The sequence below is a fragment of the Sceloporus occidentalis genome, unplaced genomic scaffold (genome assembly GCF_023333645.1).
Source record: "Sceloporus occidentalis isolate IW3139 unplaced genomic scaffold, rSceOcc1.0.p SCAF_420, whole genome shotgun sequence".
Lineage (NCBI taxonomy): Eukaryota > Metazoa > Chordata > Lepidosauria > Squamata > Phrynosomatidae > Sceloporus > Sceloporus occidentalis.
Genome location: NW_028317400.1, coordinates 183,161 through 199,125, shown reverse-complemented (window position 1 = coordinate 199,125; position 15,965 = coordinate 183,161).

The window sequence follows — 15,965 nt, the reverse complement described above, 5'->3', positions numbered from 1 at the left end:
GCGATCCGGGGAGGAAGTATCGGAAAAGCCACATCTGGGGGTAATAAAGCTCTCGCCCCTCCAGGGACGTCTGCAGGGGGGCCGCAATAAACCCCCTTCTGGTTGGCAACAGCTGTTCTAAAGGGTTACGGCTCATCCAACAAACGCGGCTAACGACTAGTGCCGGCGGCTCTGGCGAGGAAAGAGTTAATAGCAGCAGAAACTGAATGGAAGCCGGAGAATTCATCCAGAAATCGCGTCCCAATGTATAGATTATTATTATTATTATTATTATTTATTGGTTTATATAGATAATTATTATTATTATTATTTATTGGTTTATATAGATTATTATTATTATTATTATTATTATTTATTGGTTTATATAGATTATTATTATTATTATTTATTGGTTTATATAGATTATTATTATTATTATTATTATTATTATTTATTGGTTTATATAGATTATTATTATTATTATTATTATTATTTATTGGTTTATATAGATTATTATTATTATTATTATTATTTATTGGTTTATATAGATTATTATTATTATTATTTATTGGTTTATATAGATTATTATTATTATTATTATTATTATTTATTGGTTTATATAGATTATTATTATTATTATTTATTGGTTTATATAGATTATTATTATTATTATTATTATTTATTGGTTTATATAGATTATTATTATTATTATTTATTGGTTTATATAGATTATTATTATTATTATTATTATTATTTATTGGTTTATACAGATTCTTTTATTATTTTGGTCACTCGGCCGTTGGAGTACGGGGGCAAAATGACATTTCAGAACGAAACCCAGCGTAACAGGTAAAATCATCTATAATAACGGTAATTCCCAGTATCCGGGGGGAAAAATCAAAATGCCCCTGGGGTAAAATATCATCCCCCCCCGGGGCATGATCCAGACACACGGAACCGTCTCATCGGTTTGGCACGCAACATGTATGTGGGATTCTCCGGGATGCTTCGCCGCCAGGAGGTGACAACGGAAAGCTTGATAAGAAAGATGTCAGCAGAAACGAGGCACCAACAGATGTCCCTGGAATTCGAGACAGATGGCAGGTATTACGTATTTCTCTGCAGTGCAGATAACATACAGGTCAGGGGTTTTGTGCCGGTGTTAATCACAATCCGGGGGGACGACACGCCTGACCGGCTTACAACACTCCCCAGAATCCCTGAACACGCGTGTAGTGCGATATGAATCGCTTACACGCCAGGACAGAGTCACACGCTGTATGTCAGAGGCCGAGGGAGTAACGCGTGTAACACGCGGGCCACATGGGAGCCGCTTTGACGCCTGCAGCGATGACGTCCTGCGCATGTGTCGCGCATGCAGAAACAGACCCTAACCAATGAGGACGCCGCGTTCTAACAGACGACCAATCACTGCATGGCGCGCTAACATATAACGGTCTCGGCGGTCGCCCCATCGATCTGTTTTCCTGCGGGATCCGAGTCTCCGCCGGTCGGCTTCTCATCGCTTGCAGGAAGCCGTCGGCGGCCGTCGGGAGAAGAACGAGGAAGCGACAGATACCGAGACAGACGCCATCGATGCTCCGATAAGGAGGAGGCAATTAGTGAGGATCGCTCGTCTCCTCGCACTAATCCTGCGCCTTAAATTCACGTTCCGGGGGTCTCTCGGCTCTCGCCCCAAACTCCTATGATTGGGTTAGCGGCACCGAAACGGCCGCCACGTCTGATTGGTCCGGAGACGGCGCTCGCGATTCCACGGACCGGCCAGAGGATTCGGGGACAGGAGAAAGACGTTCGTTCCGCCTCAGAGATACTTCGTACCGTTACCGGCAGCACTCGGGTCATCAGCACCGGCCGCCATTCTCCTGGAAAACGCGTCGGTCCCGGGCGCTGCGTCGCCGTCTGAAGCCGGTTCTGAAAAGATTGTCTCAATTCCCCTTTTTGGGAGCCGGCCAAATCCTGGAGCGTGTGCGGCCCCCGGGCCCCCGGGGGGGGGGGGAGTTCACGGCTGGGCCTCCTCCGAACAGCGACGGCCGGGAGAGAGCGGAGCGGCGGGCGAGGGAACAAAATATCAAAAACGCAGATTTCCGGTAAAATGAAAAGGACGCAAATGTCTTAATCAGCCCCCGATGATGTCATATAAAACCCACCAATAACACGAAGGGGCTTTATCCCCGATCGGCCCCACACGGAATATGGAACACGCAATGCATGGAACGCGCAGAATACCGAACACGCAATGCATGGAACACGCAGAATACGGAACACGCGGCGCACACGGCTTATACGTTATCGTTACCATTTCTTAATTACATCACAGGACGGGTTTTTTGCGGCGCACCAGCTGTCTCGGCAATAACCGTTTCACACGTATGAACCTAATTGCTCCACGTGTCGTGACGCAGCTACATTTAAACACGCGGTTTATACGTCTCCCGCGGCAGGAATATCGTTACCGGCGGCGAGAAGGAATTCCAGCCCAGCGCATGCATGCAGTCCCTGCGCATGCATGCAGTCCCTGCGCATGCACGCAGCGCGGAGGCGTCATATCAGCGGTGAGCCGATGCGGCCCCCACGCCGGTTACCCCCACAGGATCCTTCCATGACAGTTATGGATTTTCTCTGCATTTTTAATGCGATGACCTTTACAATCCGCAAGTGGTTTGCCGGCCAGCCCTGCGCAGCGCATGCATCGTCTCCGCTCCAGCAAGTGCATCGCAGCCGTCACCCCCGCTGAGTGACGGACAGACAGCCGGCTCTCCGTGACGCTCTCACAGAATCCATCTCACGGATCACTTCCACACGCTTAAGATACCGGCAAACACATCAAAACATCCCCTGGCAGGCTCAGCCTCGTACCCACTACCCCCGGGATATTACCCCTACTACCCCCGGGATATTACCCCTACTACCCCCCCGGGATATTACCCCTACTACCCCCCCGGGATATTACCCCTACTACCCCCCCGGGATATTACCCCTACTACCCCCCCCGGGATATTACCCCTACTACCCCCCCAGGATATTACCCCTACTACCCCCAGGATATTACCCCTACTACCCCCGGGATATTACCCCTACTACCCCCCCCAGGATATTACCCCTACTACCCCCAGGATATTACCCCTACTACCCCCAGGATATTACCCCTACTACCCCCAGGATATTACCCCTACTACCCCCAGGATATTACCCCTACTACCCCCAGGATATTACCCCTACTACCCCCCGGATATTACCCCTACTACCCCCAGGATATTACCCCTACTACCCCCAGGATACTGCTCCTCTGAGTTATTTGGGCTCCCAGCGCCCGCTCCCGTTAGTCGCACCTGGATCGGCCCGGAGACAATACGGTTAAAGTATAAAAGCCTCTTTGACCGACTTCGGGCCATCCTCAGACGGGGGGGGGGGGGGCATCGGCTGCCCCCGGGGATTCCTCATCCTGAGATCCTCTCCGTGGTTTATCGCTTCCAATTAGCCATCTGCCGGCCCGTCATCCCCACAAAGGCTGCGGCTGCACCAGATGTCAAGCAGAGGCACCCAGCACCGTCCTGCAGCCCCGAGCCGAGGGCTACGGCCTGCGATCAGGGCATCGGGGTATATAGAGAGGTCTCGCTGATACCCCTTCACCTGTTATCGCTTTATTAGATGCATTAACCACCCGGTGACAGCCCACCGCCTCTGCAGGAAGCCACAACCCCCAACACTCACATCCGAGAGGTCATTAGAAGGAAGTAAAGTGTGTTTCTCTGAATAATTCAGGAGCGTGCGAGAGACCGTGACGGCCGTTACGTGGCCGAGCGCTTTCATTGCTACACAACGCCTTTGTTTTTTTTTCCTGATTGTGCTCTTTGATCTCTAATTGACCGATCTAAGTGCTTCCTTCACCGGTCTGTAGGAGCCTGCGCAGACTACTGCACCACATGGTGATACCATCCGCGGACCCGGAACGGTTCCGTACCTGGAGACGGAGAACGTATCGCTGATCAGAACCGTATCAACAAGGTCCAGTCCTCAAAGAACACCGTGTTCCATACCCGCCAAGCAGCCTGAATCATCCCCCAAGTACCGTGTCCCTGATTCTAAGGGGATGTTTTCTGTTCATTTCGAGCCGTTTTAAGGAGAATTCAGATTTTTGATGAGATTATTTATTTTTACCCCCTTTACGGCGATGCTTTTCCCATTGGCTGGTATGGGGGTCTCTTCATTACTGAAGCCCTTCGTTGGGTATTCGGCGTCCCGATTACCCCACAGGCCCTCACGGGGTTAATCTCTCTCCTGCCAGGAATCCGCTGTTAGCCAGATAAGGGGGGGAGGGGGGGCAATATGGCGGCCACGTCTCTGCCGCTAACCGATGAATGTTATCTGTCCCCCACGCCGTGTTACAAAGACGCACGATTGGAGAGGGGGCATTTAATGAGACGGGGGGGGGGGGGTCTGGGGCGATTGTGCTCTCTTTGCATAATTTAATGCGTTAAAATCAGGAGCAGCTGAGTAAATCCACGTCTCGTGGTGCGGAGCTGCGGTATAACCCCCCCCCTTCCACGGATTTATCATTTTATACCGTATAGCGCCATCATACTCCGCAGCGAAGTACAATAACGTTTATTACCCCGAGAAAAACGATTGTTCTGAAGCCTTCCTTACATAATGACAAATAATTCCCAAATCAGGGAGCGGCTCTCTATAACGGAGCCAGTGATGGGGCCCCTGAGCACGGAGCCAGTGATGGGGCCCCTGAGCACGGAGCCAGTGATGGGGCCCCGGAGCACGGAGCCAGTGATGGGGTCCCGGAGCACGGAGCCAGTGATGGGGTCCCGGAGCACGGAGCCAGTGATGGGGTCCCGGAGCACGGAGCCAGTGATGGGGTCCCGGAGCACGGAGCCAGTGATGGGGTCCCGGAGCACGGAGCCAGTGATGGGGTCCCGGAGCACAGAGCCAGTGATGGGGTCCCGGAGCACGGAGCCAGTGATGGGGTCCCGGAGCACGGAGCCAGTGATGGGGCCCCCGGAGCACGGAGCCAGTGATGGGGCCCCGGAGCACGGAGCCAGTGATGGGGCCCCGGAGCACGGAGCCAGTGATGGGGCCCCGGAGCACGGAGCCAGTGATGGGGTCCCGGAGCACGTGATGGGGTCCCGGAGCACGTGATGGGGTCCCGGAGCACGGAGCCAGTGATGGGGTCCCGGAGCACGGAGCCAGTGATGGGGTCCCGGAGCACGGAGCCGGTAATGGGGTCCCTGAGCACGGAGCCAGTGATGGGGTCCCTGAGCACGGAGCCAGTGATGGGGTCCCTGAGTGCCGGCCGGCTTATGATATCCTTACAGCTGTGAAAATACTTTTAGCCCCTTGGAGGCGTTACAGGCGTGGGGGTCCCCAATAGGGAACGAGGGGTCCGAGAAATCAGAGGCGGCCGGAGCCCCCGTCACACCGAGCACAGAGCAGGAACACAAAGAGACTCGGCGCCCATCTATCCCGCGGCAGCCCCTCCATGGACGGATCGCTTTCTTTTCTGCTTTAAATCCCCCGGAGCCGCAGATTAAGGTTTCAGCATTAAGAGCGTTAACCCTTACTGCGCCACATCTCAGGGCAGCCGGCTGCTTCTTCCTTCGGGGGGTGGGGTGGAGGGCTATTATGGTGGGAGACAAATTGCCTTCGTGCATTATGCATCATGCAGCGCTGCGAGAGAGAGGCCTCAGGGCCATATCTACTAAGCCGCGTTTTAGCATGGAGCTCCTCGTCACATACAGGAAACATTCGATGGGTCACAATCTTTTTACCCCCAGCCGGGGTAACCTGGCCGCTCCTTTACAGACAATCTATCACGGCGCCTACACGCTCTCCGTGGCGTCAGTCGTGGTGCACTCTCTCTTGGTCACGGGCCCCTGACTCTGCGCGTGAATTATAATCGGGGGTCACGTGCCAGACGCCCCTAACCCGAGATAACGCACCCGGCCCCCTTGGCAGCGAGATGGATGCCCCCTGAAGCCCCACATATATAATCATATTTTTGTATATCCAAAGACACGGGCCGAGGGGGAACCCACCACGTGTTCCGTGACACAGCTTCCTCACATCACGTGGCCAAAACACCAAATCCTCCCAAACTATTCCAATAAAACCGAGCAGAAAGTGGAAGCCAGCGCGGGGTTAAAGCGCTGACAGCGTGTGGGGTTAAAGTGCTGACAGCGCGGGGTTAAACCTTCGCCAAGGGATCTTAATTAGAAAAGAGCTGTTTCGTGTCTCCGTGGCAATCACATACTTGCGAGGGATTTCGGAGCCTTCGCTCGGTTTGGTCCGTGGCTCCGTGGCAGGGCTCTGCGCTCGCAGGGATTATTTTATTATCGATCGTGGATCGGGGTTCCGGCTCCCCATAATATCTCCGTGTATTAATAAACGGTGCGCGGGATGCGTGTGATTAACGTGCTACACAGGTGCAAAAGGGAGCGCATGCAGACAGCGGTGACATTACAGCGCGTCTCTCCAGATCACGCATGGACACGTGTATTACGGGGGGGGCACTAAGCCTCTCACCAATTCCATCCACTATATCCCGCATTACAAGGTTTATTACACGCCGTGATACCTGTACCATTCACATGTGCATCGCGTGGCTGTGTCTCTCCAGCTACGTCATGGATCATGCGTGTCATTTGTTACGTGTCACTATGATCCATGAATGTGCCGTCAGAACCCCTCGCTCCACACGCTTCCTGTACCTTTAATATGTAGAGGAATGGATCACGCCAGCAGCTTGTTAAAGCAGCCATTACCATAGAAACGTAGGCTGGGATGATTGGCCCTCTGGTGCCCCCCCCCCGTGCTGGGGCCGTTGCTAAGGGGTATCTGGGGTCAGGCGGGGGTAAGAATGGAGATCACCTGCCTGTCGTTGGGTTACTTCCACCCTCCAATTACTATTTAAATGTCTATCCCTCCCCACCTAGGGAAAGGTTGGCAAAGGGGGGGGGTCAGGGGCTAAAACATTTTGCCCCCACCCACCCACCCCAACACGTAGACAGCTGTCATCCCCGTGTGTTGCGTGTAACTTGTATGTAGTATGTTTATTTACCCGGGCTGCTGATATGTTCCTTAATGACAATTCATGGAGAATTAAGACGCACATTGATGATAATTAACAATGTATCTATAGCAACGTCCTAAACCAATCAGATCACCCGGATGTGACCGCTCCCGCATGACACGCCGCCGTGCCCCCAACGGAGAGTCCTGATTGGCTGCCCTTTAAATGAGTTTACCGCGGGATGTTGTTCTCCCTCACAGGCAGCCTTTTTGGGGATTAAATCGATTATTAGCGATCCTCTGGGCCAATGAAATCCATGAACCCACCAGCAGCGACCGCACGGCAACCGCTTAATCTCTAAGTGCAGCTATTGATCCGAAACGCTCGTTGCCCCTCATTGTTCACACGTGCGCAAACACGCAACGTGGCCACGGAACACGCCAAGCCCCCCGGGGTACAGGCTGCTCTCCCACGCAGGGGCAGTTACGGCGTCTCTGGCGGTCTGGCGGGCCCTGGGGCTCCGGTTGAAGGAGATTGGGATTTTCTGAGGATTTCCGTGGCTTCTATTCCATAACGCAACGAGCAGCGAATAAACCGCCAGCATTTCATCAATAACTGCCAACTCTCCCAACGTCACGCCGCATAAACACTCTCAGCCAACACCGGAGTAACACGTGACACGGAACCCGCGTGCAGCTCCGGCGTCATTTCCCGTTTCCACCAGGAAGAGATTCAAAAGACGTCGGTTCCCGGTAATTAAAGTGTCCCCAGCTTGTGACCCCGGCATCTGCCGCCCCGCCGCCGCACCTGCCTCTAACACAAGAATGAAACACAAACAATGAACCTACTCCACCTGGGCACCAACAAAAGGGGCATTTCTCAACTACGTCTCAATCGTCTGCTGCAGTTTTTATGGTCCCCGGAGAGACCATTCTAATGGGGACATAAGGCGTTTGGGAAGGGGTAATTATCCCAGACTTAATTACCCCTGCAGCCCGCCTGCCCCGGTTACCGAGAGCAAAACAAACACAATAAGACTAACGACACACATTGTACAGCGCTGTGGAGTATGACGGCGATATATAATAATAATGTGTTATTATATATCGCCGTCATACTCCGCAGCGCTGTACAATGTGTGTTATTATTATTATTTATATATCGCCATCATACTCCGCAGCGCTGTACAATGTGTTATTATTATTATTTATATATCGCCGTCATACTCCACAGCGCTGTACAATGTGTTATTATTATTATTTATATATCGCCATCATACTCCGCAGCGCTGTACAATGTGTGTTATTTTTATATATCGCCAGGTTCCCGCTGAGCCTCCCTTTCTGAGAGCTTTGCACCCCTACGCAGGAAGCTGTGGAATCCCTGTACAGCCTCGCGTGACCTTTCGCTACATGGCTGGAGTTCGTGCAGAGCATCTGCGGACTCAGCGGACAGGGGGTTAATTCAGCCGCGGACATAAATCATCGCCAGCGCATGCACAAGGGAGCCTTGTGAGGCACAGGGGCCCGGAGTGGCCCGTGGCCACAGGAGAGGATTGTGTGACTGTAGGACCCCCCACGTACCTAACCTAGTTAACTCTTTACTGACAGAGCAAACATTCTGGAATTCTATGGGTTAATCCAATTTCCTTTCATGAACAGAAGCGGAGACCCCAAAATGAAATGTCAGGAGACGGGGGGCTCAGCCTCTCCCCAGCCCGGGGGTCTGCGGGGTAAACATTCCTGAGACTCGTCAGCTCTGTGGCTACCAATGAGAGCGGCACAGGAGCTCGCAATCGGTCCGCAATCCTGTTTGTGCTCCGTATATAGTCACTGACAGACAGAGAGACAGAGAGACAGACAGAGAGACAGACAGACAGAGAGACAGACAGACAGACAGAGAGACAGACAGACAGAGAGACAGACAGACAGAGAGAGAGACAGACAGACAGAGAGACAGACAGACAGAGCTCACTGATACCGGCTCTTTCCGTCCCCGGCTGCGGGGGTCGTGCAGCACTGAGAGGGTCCGGCACCCACAGCCCAGAACCAATCAGATGCAGTATAAGCTCAACTGAAACAGAACGCAGGGGGGCTCCCCGTACCGGGACCACCACTCCCACCGGTACCACCCAGCACAACCAGTACCACCGGTACCACCCAGCAAAACCAGTAAAAAACAGGACCTACACGCTGCCGGTACACGTCACACCGAGACCTACACGCTGCCGGTACACGTCACACCGAGACCTACACGCTGCCGGTACACGTCACACCGAGACCTACACGCTGCCGGTACACGTCACACCGAGACCTACACGCTGCCGGTACACGTCACACCGAGACCTACACGCTGCCGGTACACGTCAGTCACACCGAGACCTACAGGCTGCCGGTACACGTCACACCGAGACCTACACACTGCCGGTACACGTCATGGGGAGACCTACACGCTGCCGGTACACTCCGTCCCAGGATCCTTTCTGTGCTCCTTTTACTGCCTTCTCTGCTTTTTCTGTAAATGTGTTTTGGGTCGCACAGGATGGTGCACGTTTAGCGTGTCCTCACACACACACACACGTGACCCCGCAGCTTTATACTGGGCCACTGAATCCTGCCACCTCCCCCAGTGCCCGGTACGTGGCAAACGTGAAAACCCCGACACAGTAATCCCCCCCAAGCATTCAAGTGGGAAGAACTTTACAGAAGCCACTGGGCTCACGGGCACCATCATTGCGCACGGCTCACACTACACACGTGTCTCAAGCACCACAGCTTATCACGCTGCTCACTACTGTCACACGGACACCACGGACACGCTGCTCACTACTGTCACACGGACACGCTGCTCACTACTGTCACACACACCACGGACACGCTGCTCACTACTGTCACACACACCACGGACACGCTGCTCACTACTGTCACACACACCACGGACACGCTGCTCACTACTGTCACACACACCACGGACACGCTGCTCACTACTGTCACACACACCACGGACACGCTGCTCACTACTGTCACACACACCACGGACACGCTGCTCACTACTGTCACACACACAGTAATGCATGCGCAATGCTCACAGATACAGATAAAAACGTGGATACACGGTCAGTTTTGCTACACGCAGATACACAAAGTGGAAAAAAATGCACCCCACACACAGACAGACACGCAAATATATGACACGGGCAGACACACGCACAGACACACACAGGAGATGCTCCCTCCTGTCAGACGCAAACACTGCCACCGACAGAAACAATACACAAACCCCAGTGACATCAACCCATATCCAGACACGTACACACACAGCCACACACACGCATACATGTAACACACACATACACACACAGCCACACACACGCATACATGTAACACACACATACACACACAGCCACACACACGCATACATGTAACACACACAGCCACACACACGCATACATGTAACACACACAGCCACACACACGCACACATGTACACATTCACACACATGCATACATAGTCATACATACAGATACACAGTACATACACAGACACCGGGATACAGACACTGGATGCTACATCCCGTCATAACATTACACAAACGGCAACACACAATGACACTGGTGACACGCAAGGGTGACACGCTCGCACACGGGTGACACGCTCGCACACGGGTGACACGCTCGCACACGGGTGACACGCTCGCACCCTGACACCCCAATACCGGCCATAATGACTGATGGAGCCCACAAAACCCTCACACAAAACACGGGCATCGGACTCCCCCTCCCCCAACAGGGGCCCACAGGGGCCCCAATCCCATCAATCAGAGCCTCAATTACCATCACCATCGGTCCCTCAGCCCCATCACTAGGATCTGTAATACCCCATCAGCACCCGGCCCCGGCCCCGCCGCCCCCGTTACCTGTGCGGTAAAAGGCCTCCACGTCCGCGTCCGGGCCGCCCTCCTCTGCCCCCTCCATGTCCGGGCTGTGCGGGGGTCCCGGGGCTGCAGCCGCTGCCGGTGCTGAGATCGGGGGGAGCTCCCGGAGCCGCCTCTCTCCGCTCAGCTCCTCGCCCTCCCTCTATTGTTCGCATCATCTCCCTCCTCCCCCTCTCCTCTCCCTCCTCCCCTGCAAGTGACGGCGACTCCCACACTGAGTGTCAGCTCCGCGGGACAAGACCCTTACTCAACACTGCCCTCCTGTACTGCGCGCCCCCCAACCCTGCATGTACCCCAACACTGCCTGCCCCAAAACTGTCTGTACCCCAAAACTGCATGTACCCCAACACTGCCTGCCCCAAAACTGTCTGTACCCCAAAACTGCATGTACCCCAACACTGCCTGCCCCAAAACTGTCTGTACCCCAACACTGCCTCCCCCAAAACTGCATGTACCCCAACACTGCCTGCCCCAAAACTGTCTGTACCCCAAAACTGTCTGTACCCCAACACTGCCTCCCCCAAAACTGTCTGTACCCCAACACTGACTCACCCCAAATCTGTTTGTACCTCAACACTGCCTACCCCCCAATATTGCCTATTACTGCCTGTACCCCAACACCGCCTGCCCTCAACACTACCTGCCCCCCCAACACAGCCTGCACCCCAACATACACAGACACCACATAGATTGTCAGCTCTGTAGGACGGGATTACACTTCAACACAAAGTGTTGCCCCCCCAACTCTGACCGCTTCCCATCGATTTTCAGAGGGGTAACTAAATCCCCTTACGCGCCCTGAGCTGGAAACTGCCCCCTCTGTATGGCCCCCACCCTTCTGCCACTAATGGATGCTACCAGTTGGGGGGGGGGTTAATCTCCAGCCCCCCCCCGGGCCCCTGGGGGACAATTTCACCTGCAGCTAAACATGGCTGGATGAGCAGACTGCATGCGCAGGTCAAATATTAACCCTTTAATATCCCATCACACACATCTTTTTGCAGAGACTCACTAATGGCGGCAGCTGATTGGTTCTAATAACGGTCGTTATGGAAACCATGACTTGTCAGGTGGTAAAGATATTCTGAATGGAGTCACCTGTATTCAAGCAGAGATTCCAGCTGTGATAAAGCAGGGAGAAAAGCTTCAATCAAGAAGCTTAGATATCATTAAATCAGAGGAGACTGTGTAACCCCGAGAATCTGCAGCTTCACCCCGAGACTGGGGTAAAAACCCTGAGAATGTGCCCCTTCACCCCGAGACTGGGGCAAAAACCCTGAGAATCTGCCCCTTCACCCCGAGACTGGGGCAAAAACCCTGAGAATCTGCCCCTTCACCCCGAGACTGGGGCAAAAACCCTGAGAATCTGCCCCTTCACCCCAGACCCGCAGGTTGGGTTAAACCCCCGATACACGTTATACAAACACATCCTTGATAGGTCTCTGCCAGCTCCAGGCTTCTTGTGGCCCCAAGCAGAGTATATATCAGGGGCCCGTCTGTAACGCATGATGGATTTAACATTTTACAGCCACCTGCTGTCTGGCTTGGAGTGATGGGACGGGGATTACCACCGGCAGTTTTCTAAACGCGCTGCTCCCAACATCCCACCTTATTAATCCTTTAATAGCCAATCGTGAAGATTCTGTGTGTTACCCAATTGGCTATTATGCTGGTCGTCGTGGAAACCTTGACATTATTTAAAGATACATGTAATTGAGTCACCTGCATTCAAGCAGGAATATCAGCCATAACATACTGGGAGCAAAAGCACCAACTGGGAGTCTTTTCTATCATCCCAGCGGGGGGGGGGGGATAGGAAGGAGTCAGACTGTGACCCCCAGAATCTGCCCTGTTACCCTGAGACCATGAGATTTGGGAAATACCCCTGGCACTCGGGGTAACCCCCAGATTCACGGATCCGCGTTTACTCTCAGGCTTAAGGATGGACGTTTTATCTGTGATTAGGAGCCGCCGGCTCAACGAATGTCAGGAAAACTAAGCAGCCCCCCACCCTACAACTTCAGCGCAGGCATTTCAGGGGTTAACCTGACACAGAGGACATGGAATAAGACATGACCCAGCAGGTTTAACCCTTGTGCTGCCACGCTCTGCCCAAGACTCCCAGGTGGATGGCGCCCCCTAGAGGGCAGTGTGATAGAAGCACCCAGTTTACACATGAAGGGTTAAAGATACACAAAAAAGTGATTAGAAACCCTTCTCAAACATGAAAACATGGCGACCGGACGCTGCTCTGTGCCGATGCGGAGTCGGTGTCAGTCTGTCCGTCTCTCCCACTGTAAAGACTCAAACCTTAATCAGTCGTTGGTCTCGTCTTAGATTCAGGAGCCGTATGTCTATCCCATGCATGTTTAATCCCCTCACTGTATTACCCTCTACCACCTCTGCTGGGGGGGCTGTTCCACCTATCCACCACCCTCTCCATGAGTTTTCCGGTGATATGCTGTTGACACAGTGGTACTGTTCCTTTAAGGCCTATGGCCATCCTGTGTCATTGAGCTACAGTCTGTGGTCCTGGGAATTCTGAGCTTGGGTTATATCGCCCCCTGCTGGCCGGCGGGGGGTCTCACAGCCCTTTTGCTCATTCCTGGTTACGTTGGGGAATTTCGTGCTCCGAATTACTGGGGAAAAACACTGAATTGGTAATTATAATAATTCAATGTCTCATATAACGTGTGCCAAGCGGCATCCGAGCGCCATCCGCACACGGGACCCGAGCGGCCCCCTGGACAGCAGCTCCAGCTTGAAAATGGCAACTTCAGGGCGAGAAAATGTTAATCATACAGAGAGATATTTTATTCCCGATACAAAAGAACGTCTCGTTATATCGAACGCAACTTCAGAGCCAACCGGGAACCGTATCACGCTACATGTAAAAACACATGCTATGTTATATGTTATTATGTGTTATTGTATGTTATATGCTATGTTATATGTTATTGTATGTTATATGCTATGTTATGTGTTATTACATGTTATATGTTATTGTATGTTATTATATGCTATGTGTTATTGTATGTAATGTGTAATTGTATGTTATATGTCATTGTATGTTATAATATTATGTTATATGTTATACGCTATGTTGTATGTTATTGTATGTTATATTATATGTTATGTTATGTGTTTTTGTATGATATATGTTATGTTATTATGTTATTGTATGTTATGTTATTATATGTTATACGCTATGTTGTATGTTATTGTATGTTATATTATATGTTGTGTTTTTGTATGATATATGTTATTATATGTTATACGCTATGTTGTATGTTATATTATATGTTATATGTTATGTGTTTTTGTATGATATATGTTATTATGTTATATGTCATTGTATGTCATTAAATGTTATTATATGTTATACGCTATGTTGTATGTTATATGTTATTATATGTTATGTGTTATGTTATTATATGTTATGTTATACATGTTATATGCTAGAATATGTTATATGTCATGATGTCTTATATATCATATCTTATACGTTGTATGATATGTTACATGATATGTTATATGTAATTATATGTTATATGCGTTGATATGTTATGATATGTTATATTTGTTAGATGTTACCATACGTCATGATGTGTGATGATGATATTGCTGATAAATACCACAGCTCTGCACAAGGTTAAATAATTATCGGAGGCATAAGAGACGGTCACAGCCCCGGGCGAGAGCGCTCGCAGCGGCTCAATTAGATAAACGTCAGATGAAAATCCAATCGTTATTAACAAGAACTTCAGAACCGGACGCGTCCCTCCAGCTCAGGCCACGGAAACCTCAAGCCAGCAGCCGACTGGCGGCACCGACGACTAATTATTATTATTAACCCAACGCGCTCCGCAGCGCTGTACAGTCTAAATACGGGCTGCTTAATGAGAACATAAGAGCTTGAATCTGCCAATCAGCGGGGGGAATGCACAGGGTTCTGAATATAAACACAGCCTATGCCATCTGATCGGACCCCCGCACACAGCGTTCCCGGGGCCAGCGCTGGAGTATATCGCGTGCACACGAAATACCTGGGGGGGCAGGAGAAGGGGCAAATGCATAGGGGGGGGATTCTGCAGAAAACTACCACCCATTAGCAAAATGATTATTAAATCATATTATTAATATTCATTGCTTTATAATCATATTCCGCAGCGCATTGCAACGGGTAATCGCGACATAACAAGTACTCTATAACATTTACACTATATAGGTGAGGAGGGCCCTGCGCACAGGAGCTTACAATCATATACGTTAAAGTGCATGTGTTGGCCGGCGTGGCCCTTTAAGCAGCGACCCCTCTGTATCTCCCGCTCGGCTCCTCCAGCTCTTGAACTTCACTCAATTAGTGCGGGTCTTTTATCCGCGGCTGCTCCGCTTCCCTCTCCCGCTCGCTCACATCCGAGTCTTCTCTCCTTGAAGTCAGCTGGCTCCAGTTCTTCCTCCCCTGACCCGCTCTGCCTCGACTAACTTCCATGTTTCCTTTTTTCCTCTGATTTTCAGTTCCCTCTTTTGATGCCGAGCTGCGGATAGGGCTGCATTTGCTTTGAGCTTCTGAAAGCCCCGCAGCCGGAATATCGCCTCTGATCTTCCTTCCTATTGTACCTCTTTAATAATCGTTCTGCCACGCGCAGCACGCGGTATACCCACAGCGGCGGGGCGGACGCTTCAACTTCTCCCGCCAAGATCTTATGTAAAGAATAAGCCGGTTTACTTAGTTGTGGCTCCTGCAGGGTCGTGTTAACCCCGTGTGGGTCAGAGGGCTGGGCAGTGCATTATTGACCCCAGAGGTATTCCATGTTACCCCAGAGGCGGGCAGCGAGGAGCCCTCTGCGGTTGAGCGCAACTCCATCCCGCCTCAAAGGCTTCTTCTCAGTTAAAGGGTTAATTTCGTAGAATCTGCCCAAACTCATCATAACCGGCACATGGACACAAAATCGGACATTTTGGGGCGTAGGGTGGAACCCGGTGTAACGCGCTTCGTACAGACACTTCGATT